This window comes from Littorina saxatilis, unplaced genomic scaffold (genome assembly GCF_037325665.1).
Source record: "Littorina saxatilis isolate snail1 unplaced genomic scaffold, US_GU_Lsax_2.0 scaffold_1551, whole genome shotgun sequence".
Classification (NCBI taxonomy): Eukaryota; Metazoa; Mollusca; class Gastropoda; order Littorinimorpha; family Littorinidae; genus Littorina; species Littorina saxatilis.
The window spans coordinates 1-18,179 of record NW_027126990.1 but is presented as its reverse complement, the minus strand read 5'-3'; the positions used below and the strand labels follow the sequence as shown (position 1 = coordinate 18,179).

Genomic DNA, 18,179 nt, shown 5'->3' with positions numbered 1-18,179 from the left:
ATCACCAATAAATAAAATTCATACACTACCATCTCGTTATACCGACTGCTAAACGTACCAGGCGGGCGGGACGGCTCTGAGTTAGCCGAATGCAATCACGTTGTCTTCTGCGCTTGAGCGCACCCCATACACACCTCTTGACATACTCTTGAAAGCGATAAGACACCACCCGAGTAGCCAACGGCGGCTTTCTTTAATTGCGATAACAACTCGTTTCAAACTGTCGTTAAAGACAGGTCCAACTACACTTACTTGTAAGATGTTACATTATGGAGGTCAAAATGGCCAATTTTCTGTAGTTTTCGGGGGAGAAATCTATCCTGTTACTGTATTAAAAAAGAAGCTTAAATTTGTCAGCACATTATTTTATTTTAGTACCAGTTCAGTGCCTCATATGGCTTTTTGACCAATCAGGACGGATTCTAGGTGACCCTCTAAATGTTATAACGTTCAAGCAGGGACCCTTTTTGTTTATCAAGCAAAACATTGACAAGACAAAGTACAAATTTAAATCAACAATACCAACGTGATTTATTCTAAAGAATGACACTTCAAATGCTGCGAGATAATACTCTCTTTATCTAAAAAAAAAAAAAAGTACAGAAAAGCTAGTTTTGTCGGTGGGTGCTTCACGGAATAGCAAAGCACCGCCCATCCTCTGAGTGTGCAATGCCGACCCGCTCACTTGGAATCTAAATGATCAAAGTTCGAAAAAATCTAGTGAAATTGCGTCACTCGCTTTACGTCAAATGTATCTTTACAGCATTTCCCATCGTCTGGAGTCGGTTCTAAATATCTCTCTCTCTCTCTCTCTCTCTCTCTCTCTCTCTCTCTCTCTCTCTCTCTCTCTCTCTCTCTCTCTCTCTCCTCTCTCTCTCTCCCCCTCTCTCTCTCTCCCTCTCTCCCTCTCTCTCCCCCTCTCTCTTTTTCTCTCTCTCCCCTCTCTCTCACTATTCTCTTTCTTTCTCTCTTTCTATCATCATCATCATCATCATCATCATCATCATCATCATCATCATCATCATCATCATCATCATCATCATCATCATCATCATCATCATTTTTCTTTTCTTTTCTTGCTCCTCTTACAGTATCACGGTAAATGTTCCCAAATAGATCCTAGTTACCTCAGAGGACGTTAATCCCCAAAGTCAGCCAGTCAGTCAGTCATTAAAGGCAAAAGCGAGGTAACGCACAACTGGGTCCGACCAGTAAAGCCGTCGCTGCCTGTGTGACAACCACCATAAAAATCTACCACAACGGAAAACTTTCAAGTTAAGTATTTTCAACCATCATGTGCCCGCATTCAACTTTACAATCAAAGGATGTCTGTTGAGATAATCGAATGGATCAAAACTTTGAAACCTGCGCGCATATTCTAAGCCGACTAACACATAATTGTTAAGGACATCATAAAATGGTTCTCGGTGAAAACTTGACCGAGGGCCATTTTACGACGTCCTTGACTCGAGTGTGTGACGTATACTCTTATGCTCTGCTTCTTGGGCAAGGTAAAGAACACCGAAAATATTTCAATGCCGTTCTCGAGCTACGCTGACTTTTACAAAGGGTACAGCTGACACGGCTTACGTAATCTGGTTTCCTGGTCATTTGTGTGAAAAATCTGTCCGACAAAGAAGAAGAAGAAGAAGTGCGCGCAGAGAGAGAGAGAGAGAGAGAGAGAGAGAGAGACAGAGACAGAGACAGAGAGACAGACAGACAGACAGACAGACAGACAGACAGACAGACTTTCCGCACTCGTTAAAATGTCAGTCGATACTGGAATGAATGTTGAAACATTGTAAACCTAAAAAAAAAATTAAAAAAAAATATTAAAATTAAACATTCATACGAGTTACTATCTGTGACAAGAACGCATAAGAAGTATAGCAACTAAATATTAATCCGCTTACCCATTGCTCCTCTTCGCACCTCGGCCTGTGAGTCGTCCTTTTCCTGAGTACTTGCACACAAGTTTTGCGTATGCATACTTCAGTTCGTCTGGAAAGGGCTGTTTTGAATTCTTGTTCGCAAGTTGAACAGCACGACTGTATTTGACCACGTACACCAAATCGTTCTTTCTGGAAAAGTCTGCCAGCCGTTCAGTAAGATCATTCCAACTTCTGAATGTTTTCCCCAACTGTCATTTGTGCCATTTCTCAGCGATTGATCAACGGTGTGGTTATTATGGATGTAGTAAGTGTCGAATTGTGAGAATGCACAGTTCTGTCCGCCAAGTGGTTTTAAACACTGCGCGTATTTGCACCAAGTAATAACGTGTCACATCAAAATAGTTCTTTACCTGTCAGATAGTTTAGCGCCAAAAACATGAACCAATGATAGCCCATGGATTAGTAAGTCATATGATGTTGGGGCGGGGCCAATGAACTAATGTCAACACAGTAAGTATCAACCAATGTTTGGCTCCGCCCCCACATCACGTGGACTGGGTGGCCGAGTGGTAACGCACTTGCGCTCGGAAGCGAGAGGTTGCGAGTTCGACCCTGGGTCAGGGCGTTAGCAATTTTCTCCCCCCTTTCCTAACCTAGGTGGTGGGTTCAAGTGCTAGTCTTTCGGATGAGACGAAAAACCGAGGTCCCTTCGTGTACACTACATTGGGGTGTGCACGTTAAAGATCCCACGATTGACAAAAGGGTCTTTCCTGGCAAAATTGTATAGGCATAGATAAAACAATGTCCACCAAAATACCCGTGTGACTTGGAATAATAGGCCGTGAAAAGTAGGATATGCGCCGAAATGGCTGCGATCTGCTGGTCGATGTGAATGCATGATGTATTGTGTAAAAAATTCCATCTCACACGGCATAAATAGATTCCTGCGCCTTGAGTCCGAGTCTGGAGATACGCGCGCGATAGAAGACTTCATATATATATATAATCACGTGACCCATAAACCCATCGCCTGTAATTAGATCATACTATTACCGCTTCAGTTCTGAGACATCCTGCTTGCTGGCGCGCGCGCAGAGAAAAAAATTCCCTCTTTATCTTCGCTTCTGATGCTCATCCTATTGTTGTTGGCACTCGGGTTTGTTTGTTTGTTTGCTTAACGCCCAGCCGACCACGAAGGGCCATATCAGGGCGGTGCTGCTTTTGACATATAACGTGCGCCACACACAAGACAGAAGTCGCAGCACAGGCTTCATGTCTCACCCAGTCACATTATTCTGACACCTGACCAACCAGTCCTAGCACTAACCCCATAATGCCAGACGCCAGGCGGAGCAGCCACTAGATTGCCAATTTTAAAGTCTTAGGTATGACCCGGCCGGGGTTCGAACCCACGACCTCCCGATCACGGGGCGGACGCCTTACCACGAGGATTGGAACTCGGGTAACAGGGAGCGAAGGGCAGTGCCCCACCTAGTGATCGAGTGCCACAACCCAGACTTTTCCCTTAATATATACATAGGTTTTAAACATCGAACGCAGAAGAAGAAGAATACATAGGTTTTAAACTCCTGCTTCCGGATTATACAAAACACATTAAAACATGTATTAAACAATGGCGACTGGACGTGAGAGGGAACAATAAAGAGACCAAAAAGCAATGTACTCACGTTAAAATGACGAACACGGAACGAATAACAGCGACGTTTCGACCTAAGGGTCTTCTTCAGGCACAAAAACACAAAAATACACACATTAAAAAGAAGAAGAAAGACGATAGAACAAATGAAGAGAAGAATAACTGACAAAACAACTGCACTGCACAAACCAACAAATGACAAAGACACAACACTTCGAATTAACCTAAAATAAATCTCATAACAAAATAATTGTAATCATTTTTTTTTTACAGGAATGTATATGTTTCTGTGTTTGTTTTTGTTTTAATACAAAAAAAAACGTGATCAAATAATCAGAACTCTTTCAAAATATTCTGAATAAAATATATTAAATGCAATAACTTTTGTTTTTTTTTAATTCAAATAAATGTTTTAGTTTAACTGCATTTGAATAGAAACTGAATTCTGATGAAAGCAGTTACTGTAAAGTCATTTGAAGTCACATGATAAAAATCACATGGTTTAGTTGAGCAGACCAAAAAGTGCAGAGCTAAAATATGTGTATGAATCTGTGTGAAAATCCAGTCCGTTTGTCCACAGGGATGCTAGGAAGCAGTCAAATGGGGTCGCTCAATCTGCTCAAATCCAGTCAAATGGGGTCGCACGGGCCGACAAATGGGGACGTCCCCGTTTGTCGGAAGCGTCCCCATTTGACTGCTCTCCAGTGACAATCGTCCCCATTTGTCGGTAAAACCACCTACACACACACACACACACACACACTCACACACTTTGTGACGCTAAAATACTAATCTGTATATGGTTTTTGCAGATATGGAGAGAAAGAAGGAAAATAGCTGATTTGTTGTTGTAAAAGTCCGTTTGTGCAGGCCCACGTGCTCGATGAGATATGTAAAGGTGACATGTTTAAAGGTGGTGTGTGAGGGGAGCATGACATGTTTAGTGCACCGAGGCTTTTTGTTGCAGCCTTCTTCTTCTGCTGTTGCTGGCTGTTGACTACGACAACGTGCTGGGATGCTGTAACCAGGTCGTCCGCACACACCGTGTAACCTGCTAACCTGCTGTATTGGCTTTTTGCTGTCGCTGTCGCCGTCCTGCCCATCTACGCGTCTTCTACACCTCTCTGGTAGACTACGGGGAGGACCTTCAGCGACTGAGTGAGGCGCCTGATGTCTCCACTGTTCCCTGCTTCGTTGCCACGCTAACCGGCACTACATTCAACGGAGCAGTTGTGGAGACTAAAGACTAATCACGGGCCGCCCACTCAGTGGCAAAAAGCTAAGTTGCACCATGTCTTTTGCACCCTTACCACCAAGTCATCTGTATTATTTGTGATTATACTCGAGTGGTGACGACGTGGGGTGTGTGGCACTTTTAGGCAGATCAGGTACTTTTACTAACTATACACGGGATCAGCGTGTTATTATTATTTCCTGTACTTCAACTGGCGTTTTTGTCAGTAAACACTTGTTTTACGTATTTAACGTAAAAAGAACATCTTTTGGAGTGAAGTCTCGAGGGAGGTGGCGTGATATTACATAAACAGGCGTCTGAAACTTATACTTTTGTTGATTCTATCTATTTGTATGACTGCGAGAGTGGATCGTGGTGTGGTTAGTTAGTTAGAAGTAACTAACCGTTCATAATCACCTTATTGTGATATTGAAACGTGACAGTGTGTGTGTCTGTGTGTGTGTGAGTGTGTGTACTAATGCATGTTCGAGTGGTTGTGTGTGTGTGTGTGTGTGTGTCGGGGCGGAGGGTGGGTGGGTGGTCGCGTAAACGAGTTACCTCTTCGTTGGTTTTCTCTTCTTCTGTGGTTCTTCTTCGGCCCTGTGCACAAAAGTATGGTGATCAGAGAGACTGACAGGCTGACAGACAGATACACTAGGAGAGAAAACGAGTGAGAAATAGAGAGAGAAGGAAGAGAGAGAGAGAGAGAGACAGAGACAGAGACAGAGAAAGAGAGACAAAGACAGACAGACAGACAGACAGACAGACATATAGACAGAAACTAAGAGGGAAATAGAGAGAGAAATATATATATAGAGAGAGAGAGACGCAGAGACAGAGACAGACAGACAGACAGACAGACAGACAGACAATTGTTAGAACTGACCCTAATTGTGATCTTGACATTATTTTGACCGAAACCGAAACCAAGCAGACATGTGTCATGCTCCGAGTTCATCAAAGCATGGATGGGTTCAAAGTTCCCAATGTCTAGCTTAGAAAACTTCAAGCAAATAGAAGCTTTTTAAAAACAAGTGTTTACCCGAACATAACTCTGTTGTGACCTTACAACTTGACAAGGGAGAACCAAACCTATTAGCTATTTCAAGTCTGGAGATCCTCAAATCCTAGACGTATTGTTAAAGTGTTAAAGCTCGACCTTGAAAAACATTTAAGATTGTTGCTATTATTTTTGCCCTGAATACTGCCCCCTTGTGAATTTGAAATGTGACCAGAGTCACAAAACCTTGCTTCATGTCTGGAGGTCTGGAGGTCATCAAAAGCTAGAAATGTGTTGAGTTTTTAAATCTCTTAAAACTTCCATAAAATACGAGAAAACGTCAACCTTTTTCCATCTACGAAACGAACTATGCTCATTACAGAGACTCACCTGATTGATCAGTTGAGTCAAAAACGCATAAAAAAAATCCGCAATGCAAACTGTGCGGCTATGACAACAACAACAACAACAACAACAACAACAACAACAACAACAACAACAACAACAACAACAACAACAACAACAACCAGGCCAATCTTATCCCCATTTTCAAACCCTTCCCGTCATTCTTCTCAGCAATTGGAACAACATTAATGAGCGAGCAAAAAAAGCAAGCACGAGTGTAAACAACCTTAAACAAAAGTGGAAAAATGAAACTGTGCATTCACCAAAACAGGCATTATGATCAACCGACAAAATAACAAAACAGCAAGCAAGACGACCACCCCCCCCCCCTCTCCAACTCGAACAAAGCAAACATTGCACATTCAATTCGAACAAAACAATGAATATCGAACGTGTCAATAGTTACGTTTCGGGAGGGTCTCCACAGACGAAAGTACCCATGGCAGCGATTTCACCAAAGTTAGAGAATGATAGTGCAGCGGTGGAGGGAGGAGGGAAGAAGGAACTTGACCTGTTACATACATGTATTTCGTTACAAATTAGAAGTAAAAAAACAAACACAAAGGCAACAACATTGCGAAATCGTAATTTTGCTTCCGGTCACCATTGAAGAATCTTCATCAAATGAGCGGTCGTGGACCCATGGTCTTGAAGCATGGAGTTTTTCGTTGAGGACGTAATTTCTAAGTTAAGTTTTGTTTCCTCATTACATTTAGTCAAGTTTTGACTAAATGTTTTAACATAGAGGGGGAATCGAGACGAGGGTCGTGGTGTGTGTGTGTGCGTCTGTGTGTGTGTGTGTGTGTGTGTGTGTGTGTGTGTCTGTGTGTGTATGTGTGTCTGTGTGTGTGGGTGTGTGTGTGTGTGTGCGTGTGTGTGTGTGTGTGTGTGTAGAGCGATTCAGACTAAACTACTGGACCGATCTTTATGAAATTTTACATGAGAGTTCCTGGGCATGATATCCCCAGATTTTTCTTCATTTTTTTTATCAATGTCTTTGATGACGTCATATCCGGCTTTTTGTAAAATTTGAGGCGGCACTGTCACACCCTCATTTTTTTAATAAAATTGATCGAAATTTTGGCCAAGCATTTTTCGACGAAGGCCGGACTTTGGTATTGCATTTCAGCTTGGAGGATCAAAAATTAATTGATGACTTTGGTCATTAAAAATCTGAAAATTGTAATTAAAATTATTGTTTTATAAAACGATCCAAAAACAATTTCATCTTATTTGTCATCATTATCTGATTCCAAAACCATATAAATATTATATATTCGGATTAAAAACAAGCTTTGAAAATTAAAAATATAAAAATTATGATTAAAATTAAATTTCCGAAATCGATTTAAAAACATATTCATCTTATTCCGTGTCGGTTCCTGATTCCAAAAACATATGGATATGATATGTTTGGATTAAAAACACGCTCAGAACGAGCGGTGGACAGACGATGCTACGAGTATACGGTCTTACGGAAAAAATGCAGTGCGTTCAGTTTCATTCTGTGAGTTCGACTGAGCTTGACTAAATGTTGTATTTTCGCCTCACGCGACTTGTTGGCTCACGTAAGTGTATCCTATGCGATGCTAAACTTTGTCTGTCTGTGCGTGCGTGCGTGTGTGATAGAAACTTTAACATTTGACTGAACACCGAAATACTAATTTCACCTGGTTAATATCCAAGCAACATCTTCAAAGTATTGAAGCAATGATCAACATTTCGTCGGCATGTGTGTAGTTAAAGTGTGTATCCAAAGAAAACGGGTGATGGGGGGTTATGGGGAGGTACAAGCAGTTGACTGGTTTGTGTCGTGTGTGGTATGTTGACCAGGTTAGGGGTCAAGACAAGGTCAGGGGTCGCGCAAAGGATTGTGGTATACTGACAAGTGACATAGGTTCTTACCTCAGCATTCCGCCATTCGCCGATTCGGGGAGGACAACTTGATTTCACCGGGTTCATTTTCTAAGCTCCATAAAAAAGACTCAAACTGAGAAGATACCAAAGGGATATTTCCTACAATTTGATCTGCACAGCGTTTTTCCAATGTCTGCGCGACTTTGAAAATGTGAGGCCTGGGAAGATCTGTGCTGCTGCGGAGTGGTTGATTGGGAACAGTGTCCTGTTCAGGGAAGAGGGCATTAAGCTGGATCCTTCTTGGTTCAAACCAGAGTGGGAGGGAGCAGAGTCGGTAGAGTTCAGAATCAACAGTGCAGATGATGACAGTTGTATCCAAGGTGAGAAGACCAACCATACTCACTCATGTGACGAAGGCAAACAACCTGAATGTGATGCTGTGAAGCAATGTTCTAATGTGACCCTCCACCACGAAATGAGTCGCATGTCACCTCGCGCAGTTCTGCGCTAGGCTTAATATAAGTCCGGGGAGTGTCTGGTAACAGTGTGAGGGTCACCTTAGTCACAGGCTTATAACTCAAACAGTTTTCGCTCTTTTCTAAAACGGTTTTTACCACTGGATAGAGCATAAAAACCTCTTTAGAAAAATGTAAAAATATGAAAATCATGCAAAGGTGACATGCGACTCATTCCGTGGTGGAGGGTCACTAATGTACTGGCACAAGGCCCGGAGCACTTGGTACCTGATCAAGCTTCTAGCACAGTGAAAGACAACAACAAACCAAACCAAGACCAAGATGGTAATCTGCAAGAAACTCTGCAGATTTGTTTCAAGAGTGGCCGGAGGAAAACATAGCTGCTAATGACAAAGATGACACCGGGGAAGATGATGAAGACAAAGAATGGGTAGAAACCAGTCAAGAGGCAGAACTGGGAGGTGGATGTCGTGACACCCTTCTCCACCCCAACGACTTCACAACAGATGGCCAGCAGGCACTGAACATACACGCATGAACAGCAGAAATGATATTCTCGCTCAGATGTGGATGGCCAACACAGATGTGCAATTTGTCCTGGATGAGTATGCCTGTGGAATGTGACATACTTCAGCAAGAGCCAGCGTGGCATGAGCGATCTTCTAAAACGCGCTGATGATGAGGCAAAACGTGGCAACCACAGTGTCAAAAAAAAAGGTCAGACACATTGCGAACAAGTTTTTGAACCACTGCGAAGTGTCTGCTCAGGAAGCTGTCTACCTCCTGATGCAGCTGCCTTTGACCCGATGCACAAGGGATGTGATTTTTGTCAACACATCACCCCCCTGCCAGCGAGTTGGTCTGCTGAAGAATTCCACCATGCTTGAAGCAATGAAAGATGAGGACACGGATGTGACTCTCACAAGCCTGATCGACAGTTACTCTGAAAGACCAAAGGAGTTAGAAAACATCTGTCTTGCAGACTTTGCTACATCGTATGATGTGAAAAGGGCAGGATCAAACAGCAGAACAGGTAAGAACACTAAGAAGGAACAGGATTTCCTCCCTGAAGGTGAATATGAGGAGGATGCAACTGACAGCATCTGGAACAATGACTCCTCTTCTGGTCACCTGTACAAATTTCCTGATGGCAAAGTCTTGCACCACCGGAGAAAACCAAAAGTTCTGCGCTGTGTTCGCTTTTCTCTGGAGTCTGACTCAAAAAACCACTACAGAGAGAAGATGATGTTGTACATCCCATGGCGAAACGAGGACAAGGATAACATTGGTGGGTGTGGGACATACCATGAGAGATTTGAACAGATGAAAGAAACCGTGTTCGAATTCAGCAGCAAGTTTGAGACCAATGCTACTGCTGTGGACCAGGCTGTGGAACAGGTGCAGAAGGATGGCATTGATGAGGAAGCATGGGATGGGGTGGCTCCACAAGCACAAGACATGGAGAGCCGCCACGAGAAATACAACACTGAGAGTACCATCAATGCAGCGTTCCAACCAGACTATGAACAGCACCGACAGTATGACATTGGTCTTGACCTGGGTTGTCACGCTACATCTGACATAACCCGTGACCGTATAGTGAACAGGATACCAAATGAAGAATTTTATGCATTTGTAAGATCACTGAATTGCAGTCAGCAAGCGTTCTTCTATCACATACTGCACTGGATGAAGACAAAATGTAGTGGCAGTCTTTCTGCATGCGAACCCTTTAACTGTTTTCTCTCTGGAGGTGCAGGTGTGGGGAAGAGTCGCTGTGTTCTGGCTATTTACCATGCCCTTGTCCGTTACCTAAGCAGTCGCCCTGGAGACAATCCAGATTGCCTTCGAGTACTTCTTGCCGCTCCAACAGGCAAGGCTGCCTATAACATCAGAGGTGTGACACTACACCTAGCCTTCTGCCTCCCTGCAAACCAGAGTCTTTGTGATTACGTGAAACTTGACGCCAGTCGCTTGAACACACTTCGGTCAACTCTAGCAGAATTGCGATTGGTAATCATTGATGAAATTTCCATGGTTGATGCCAACATGTTGGGTTTTGTCAGTCAGCGTCTGCAACAAGTGATGGGTTCCAGCAAGCCGTTTGGTGGTGTCAGTGTCCTTGTTGTTGGTGATCTATTCCAGCTGAGACCAGTCATGGATCGCTGGGTATTTCAGCCAAGTCGTGGACCATATGAAGCCCTAGCACCAATTGTGTGGCAGGAGTTGTTCCAGATGTTTGAGTTGACCCAGGTGATGCGGCAGAAAGACGACAAAACCTTTGCTGAAGCTCTAAACAGCATCAGGGAGGGAAGCCACACCAAAGAAGATGCAAGCCTCATCAAGTCCCGTGTTGTCAAATCCAGTATCCCGGACAACATGCTTCATCTGTTCACCAGCAGTCGTCTGGTCACTGAGCAAAACACCAGAAGTCTTGCCCTTCTCCAGTCTTCGGAGATTCTGCTGGAAGCCAAGGACAGTGTGATGGGCGACATCAGCGTTGCACTGAAAACCGAGATACTTCACAAAGCTTGTGATATGACAGTGCAACAAACACAGAGTCTTCCACCACACTTGAGTCTCAAAGTGGGCGGTAGATTCATGTTGGTACACAATGTTGACATCAGTGATGGTCTGACGAATGGAGCTTCTGGCACCTTACGACAGGTTGGACCACAAAGGCAGCGAGAAGCCAGAACATGTGTCTGTTGTCTGGATAGAATTTGATGAAGAGAGCGTTGGTGAAAAGACCCGCCACCAAAACAAACAGCTCTACACACCAGCCATCAGCTCCACATGGACTCCCATCTTTCATGCCGTCAAACAGTTTCGTGTTGGAAAACGAGAAAATGTTGCAGTGCTTCGTAAACAGTTTCCGTTGACAGCTTGCTCTGCCATCACAGTACACAAGTCGCAGGGTTCAACTCTTGAGCAAGTTGCGGTGTCTTTTCAGGGTATGGCACAACACCATCTAGTGTATGTGGCACTCAGCAGAGCCAAAACTCTGGGCGGCCTCCATCTTCTTGATTTTGACCCAAACAAGATCAGAGTGTCACCTGATGTCAAGACCGAGATGGAACGATTGCGGAAGAAGCCCATTGAGTGGTGTATGAGCGACCTACAGCAGATTGCCAGCATTGGATTTCTGATAGGTTTTCACAACAGTCGCTCTCTTCACAAGCACATGGAAGATCTCCGTCTTGAAAGAAATCTGTTACGAGCTGAAATGTTGTTCATATTTGAAAGCTGGGAACACGAACAAGATGAACCACAGCACTACAGTCTCCCTGAATTCAAAGTTCTTGACAGAAACCCTGCCCCAACCAAGACTCACCGTCCACATGCTGGCACGATAGTGTACATCCGTGATGACAGTCTGCTGTCTACCTCCAACACAGCTACAAGCCGAAGCTGCAATCACAGCATAGAAGTTACAGTGCTTGACGCCAGCAGCAGAATTGCAGGGCTGAGTGTAGTGGGAGTGTACTGTCCTCCGGGTGTGAAAACCAGCGCACTGCAAACTGAACTTGAGACCATTCTTCACAGGGTATTAGCAAGTCACCCATATGTTGTGACGGGAGGAGACTTCAACAGTGATGCCTCTGACAGACTGTCAAAACCACTCGAACAGCTGTGTCAGGAATTCTGTCTGCATCAGCTCATTACTGAACCTACAACGGACTATGGCTCAGTGTTGGATCTGACCTTCACCAATCTCCCTGAGTCTACAATACTAGGAGGTGTACTTCTTCTTCTTCTTCTGCGTTCGTGGGCTGAAACTCCCTAGTACACTCGTGTTTTTTGCACGAGTGGAATTTTACGTGTATGATCGTTTTTACCCCGCCATTAAGGCAACCATACGCCGCTTTCGGAGGAAGCATGCTGGATATTTTCGTGTTTCTATAACCCACCGAACTCTGACATGGATTACAGGATCTTTTCCGTGCGCACTTGGTCTTGTGCTTGCGTGTACACACGAAGGGGGATAAGCCACTAGCAGGTCTGCACATAAGTTGACCCGGGAGATCGGAAAAATCTCCACACTTAACCCACCAGGCGGCCGCGACCGGGATTCGAACCCTCGACCTTCCGATTAAGAGGCCGACGTCTTACCACCCCGCCACAGCGCCTGTCACAGGAGGTGTACTTGAATCCTGGTACTCGGACCACAAACCCTGCTGGGTGTCAATTTCAGTGTAATTGGAATTTTTGACAGATTGCGAGTTTGCTGTTTTGTTGTCTTTGTATTTGAAATGCAGTGTTAACAATATTCTGTTTGTTGCAGAATTTGATATGCAAGCCATGACAGTGACACAACTAGGTGTGGATGCCTTAATTAGATTCTGTGTCTGGTGTTTAATTGGCGCTAAATCTGAAGTTATGTACAGGAGCATAAGATTTGTCATGTTTTATTTTAAATCAATGCAATTGAAATAAAGAATCAGTAGCAGAACACATTTGACTACTTGTTTTGTTTTTTGCTTTTAATTTAATTTAGTGCTCTTATTCTTTTCTGGTTGTAGTTTGTTGTTTATTTACTGATTGAATGAATGTCTTAATCAAGTTTTCTCCACAGGTCAGTGCTTGATATGATCTTCAACAGTCCCTGAATCTGGAGAATCATCATGTTTACTTGAATTTATGCTTTGTGTCTCCTTTAATGTACACTAACTTTATTAGTGTATTGCAGATGTTTGTGGGGTGTAGCAGTAGTAACACACAACATGCCTGGATGAGCTCATATTTCATTGTGCTTGATGTATTTTCATCATTACACTCAAATGAATGTTCATGTCCTTGCAAGTGACTAACTGTACATACCATACGACAGGACAAAAAAGAAGCATGAAATTAGCCTTGCTGCATGCTGAGTGTGTGATTTGGAAATAAAATATGTTGATACATTTTGCTTCATGTTGTTGCTTCATCAGTGGTCTGTGTTCAACTGTTGTAATTGTAATTTTAGGCTAGTGTATACTGTCAAATTTGCATTTCAGATAAGTTTGAGGTGTTTGCTTGACGGGCGCTGTGGCGGGGTGGTAAGACGTCGGCCTCTCAATCCGAAGGTCGAGGGTTCGAATCCCCGCCGCGGCCGCCTGGTGGGTTAAGTGTGGAGATTTTTCCGATCTCTCAGGTCAACTTATGTGCAGACCTGCTAGTGGCTTATCCCCCTTCGTGTGTACACGCAAGCACAAGACCAAGTGCGCACGGAAAAGATCCTGTAATCCATGTCAGAGTTCGGTGGGTTATAGAAACACGAAAAATACCCAGCATGCTTCCTCCGAAAGCGGTGTATGGATGCCAAAATGGCGGGGTAAAAACGGTCATACACGTAAAATTCCACTCGTGCAAAAACACGAGTGTACGTGGGAGTTTCAGCCCACGAACGCAGAAGAAGAAGAAGAAGAGGTGTTTGCTTTGTTTTTAAAATTGATTAATTGAATATCATAGCCAAGTTGTCTCCAGGTATTGTCAAGTGGTATAATTGTACCATGACAATAAATTTGAACAATAAAGTCATGTCACATATGTGAGGTAAGTAACTGCCCCCAGAAACTGATACCGTGTTGTGGTGGGGTGGCTTGCGTGCTTCCATAATCCATCAAGCTGAGTCAGCTAATGTGCAGGGTGCCTGGTAGGGTCTCCCATACTGAACAGTCGGTGGTGTCTGACCATCAAACTAAGTCAGTTGGCATGTTTTGCACATTTCCAGGATTTCCCACGCTGAACAGTTTGAATGGCTAGAAGCCTGACAAAACTCAGTTTCAAGATTAAAGAAGTAGAACTTGAAAACAATTTTATCAGCTCTATATATGCATGCTTGCTATTGGTTACAGATCTGAGGATATGACGGCATGGTGGCCAGTGATGACAGCAAGCGCAGAGCAGCGGTGGAATAAATTGCAGGACACTCGACCCCCCCACCCACCCCTCATGACCCGCTGCTTATCAGTGCCAGGCAAGCCTGCGTGGTTCAGAAGTACAACTACAAATAGCTGGGCATAATCCTGGACTGACAACACAAATGAAGTGGTAACGACAGCAGCTGATACAGACATGTCTTCATTTTCTCCTGGAGCTGAGGCTCCATCCTTGTGGACATTGCCATTCTCTGGTTTCCAAACATGTCGGATAGTGTACTCTCAAACAAAATTGGTGACATTTCTGAATCATTTAGATATTGAGGACTGTGGTATGCTGCATGAAGTGTTGTGCTATCCTTGACCCTAACAGTAACACTGTGCGTGAGGAAAATGGAGATGAAATTCTAGGCTATTCGGTGTAATCTTTTATATTCTTCCCTGCATGTGGAGCTGGTAATCCACAGGACAAGTGACACATCAGAGAGACTTCTGGGTGTGAAGGCTTGGATCATGGACAAATCACCCCATGGATAACATGATCTTTCCTTTCTCCACTGTATGTGTCATGTTTTAAAATCGCTCCGTCGGGCTTCAATAAGTTTTGGTCGGGCGTCAATCCACGATGACGACCTCGAAGTTTCAAATGGAAGCATGTTAATGTGTAATTCCTATGCATTACTTGTATTGCATGAGAATTAAAAGTTAAAAAATCTCATCTTCGTGTGTGTGTGTGTTCAACATATAGTTTCACATACGTGAGCCTTGAAGGCTTTGCTTCTTGTTTTTATTGTGTGTTTGTGCGTCCCAATGACATAATTGTAAGAAAAGGCCTAGCCTTAAATCTTAATCCTTGTACAATAAAGTTCAATTCACTTCAATTCAATTCTCTGTAACAAGCTTCTGTACCTCGGATCGTCTGTAATTTCGAAATGACCGTCATGGCCTGACCCAGAAGTAGGGGAGACAGCAGAGGTGTTGGGACTTGACCTGGTAGACAAATGTATTCCGTTATGTGGTGTTCACGTGGCAGACTTTGTACCAACTTTTCCCAAACTTTCAAACGATTTTAGTCGGCGCCAAGTCAAATCAAAATCGCTGCCCATGTGAACAGCGCAAACGCTCAGACCAGTTTTAAGCGACGATTCTCGCCAGACTTGAAGGCCAGTGCAGCTATCGGAGCTACCTCTTAATGCGGTAAGAGCAGTTTGGCTAGAGCTAACCAATCAGTAAGCGTGATAAGAACAGTCTGCGCAAAATCTTTGTTTTTGAGTCGCTGCTAAGTCAGGCCTAAATCGTTCCTAAATCGCTGGGGCCGTTCACATGGCAGACTTCTCGCTGACTTGGCCTCGACGACTCGGGAGCGATTTTCAAACGACAAAAGTTGGATAAAAGTTGGACAAAAGTTGGACACAAGTTGGACAAAAGTTGGACACAAGTTGGACACAAGTTGGACAAAAGTTGGACACAAGTTGGACACAAGTTGGACACAAGTTGGACACAAGTTGGACACAAGTTGGACACAAGTTGGACACAAGTTGGACACAAGTTGGACACAAGTTGGACAAACGTTGGACAAACGTTGGACACAAGTTGGACACAAGTTGGACACAAGTTGGACACAAGTTGGACAAACGTTGGACACAAGTTGGACACAAGTTGGACACAAGTTGGACAAAAGTTGGACAAAAGTTGGACAAAAGTTGGACAAAAGTTGGACAGAAGTTGGACAAAAGTTGGACAAAAGTTGGTTGCAAGTGTGCCATGTGAACAGCACTTTACACCTCAGAAAACAACAACACAACAACATTGCAAAGTGTGATTTGATGACAACTGGATTAGATTGAAGAGTGGGAAAGGGTGACGACAGTTGTTGGTCGCAGAGAGGAGGTGTGGCTGATGATGATGATGATGATGATGATGATGATGATGATGATGATGATGATGTTGATGATGTTGACGATGATGACGATGATGACGACGATGATGATGACGACGATGATGATGATGATGATGACAACGACGACGACGACGACGATGATGATGATGATGATGATACAGTCATTTACACATTGGTTTTTGGATTTTAACTTCCATAGTGTTTCTGTGTTAGTATAAATTGGTAGTGTTTTGTTTGTTTGTTTGTTTGTATGTTTGTTGTCCCATGGTCAGATTGTAAGAAAAGGCCCAGACTTAAATCTTTATCCGTGTAAAATAAAGTTCAGTCTCAGTCTCAGTCTCTCTCTCTCTCTGTCACTGTGTATGTCTCTCTGTCTCTGTATCTCTCTCTCTGTCACTGTGTATGTCTCTATGTCTCCGTCTCTCTCTCTCTCTGTCACTGTATATGTCTCTCTGTCTCCGTCTCTCTCTCTCTCTGTCACTGTGTATGTCTCTATGTCTCCGTCTCTCTCTCTAACAACCTGCTGTACCTCCACCTTGGATTGTTTTTTCTTCAGAACCTCTTTCTCTTCCTCTGCTCTTTGTAGAATTCTTTTCCCCGTGACACCAACAATTCTCCCCACTCCCGTTTAATCATCTTTTTGCGTTTCGCAGGTTGGAACGCGTCACCTCAAATTCCCCCTCCCTCCCCCCCCCCCCCTTCCCTGAAAAAAGCCAACAAGAGGCCCATCCGTATCAGATAAATACACGTCTCTCTCCAAACAACTTCCTTCTTTCACCCCAAACCCCCTCCTTATACTGCTCACCCCCACCCCCTCCCCTCAACCTATTCTTCTTATCTTCATTGACCGCTTCCCCTGCTCTCTATAACTCAAAGGTTAACTGATCGATAAGCGATTGTGTGAGACGCAAGCGAATCGGGGCAAAATGCAAAGGTTGGAAGTAGGAAATGACCGAGAGATTGATTTTATTCAAATTTTGTGAGGGTATAATTTCCTGCCAGCGCCATGCGTCATTACCCGAGTAAACGCAGGGTCTCGCTCGGTCTATCTTCCAAGCCCATATGTGTGTGTGTGTGTGTGTGTGTGGGTGTGTTTTTACACTTAGTCAAGTTTTGACTGTAGAGCGATTCAGACTAAACTACTGGACCGATCTTTATGAAATTTGACATGAGAGTTTCTGGGAATGATATCCCCGGAAATCGTTTTCGTTTTTTCGATAAATACCTTTGATGACGTCATATCCGGCTTTTTGTAAAAGTTGAGGCGGCACTGTCACACCCTCATTTTTCAATCAAATTGATTGAAATTTTGGCCAAGCAATCTTCGACGAAGGCCGGACTTCGGTATTGCATTTCAGCTTGGTGGCTTAAAAATTAATTAATGAGTTTAGTCATTAAAAATCTGAAAATTGTAAAAAAAATAATTTGTTTTTAAAACGATCCAAATTTACGTTCATCTTATTGTTCATCTTTTTCTGATTCCAAAAACATAAATATGTTATATTCGGATTAAAAACAAGCTCTGAAAATTAAAAATATAAAAATTATCATTAAAATAAAATTTCCGAAATCGATTTAAAAACAATTTCATCTTATTCTTTGTGGGTTCCTGATTCCAAAAACATATAGATGTGATATGTTTGGATTTCAAAACACGCTCAGAAAGTTAAAAAGAATAGAGATAAAGAAAAGCGTGCTATCCTTCTCAGCGCAACTACTACCCCGCTCTTCTTGTCAATTTCACTGCCTTTGCATCGAGCGGTGGACTGACGATGCTACGAGTATACGCTCTTGCTGTAAAAATGCAGTGAGTTCAGTTTCATTCTGTCAGTTCGACAGCTTGACTAAATGTTGTAATTTCGCCTTACGCGACTTGTTTCTTGTTGACTTTTCTTTT

General features: G+C 43.4%; 1 long non-coding RNA gene across 1 annotated transcript; it reads right to left on the bottom strand.

Moving 5' to 3' along the window:
- Positions 1-5,341: 5,341 nt before the first annotated feature.
- Positions 5,342-15,367, bottom strand: LOC138955451 (uncharacterized). Its single transcript, XR_011452236.1, has 3 exons — positions 15,292-15,367; positions 6,595-6,699; positions 5,342-5,383 (listed from the first exon to the last, which is right to left on the bottom strand). It is a non-coding gene; the product is annotated as an uncharacterized lncRNA (long non-coding RNA).
- Positions 15,368-18,179: the final 2,812 nt, after the last annotated feature.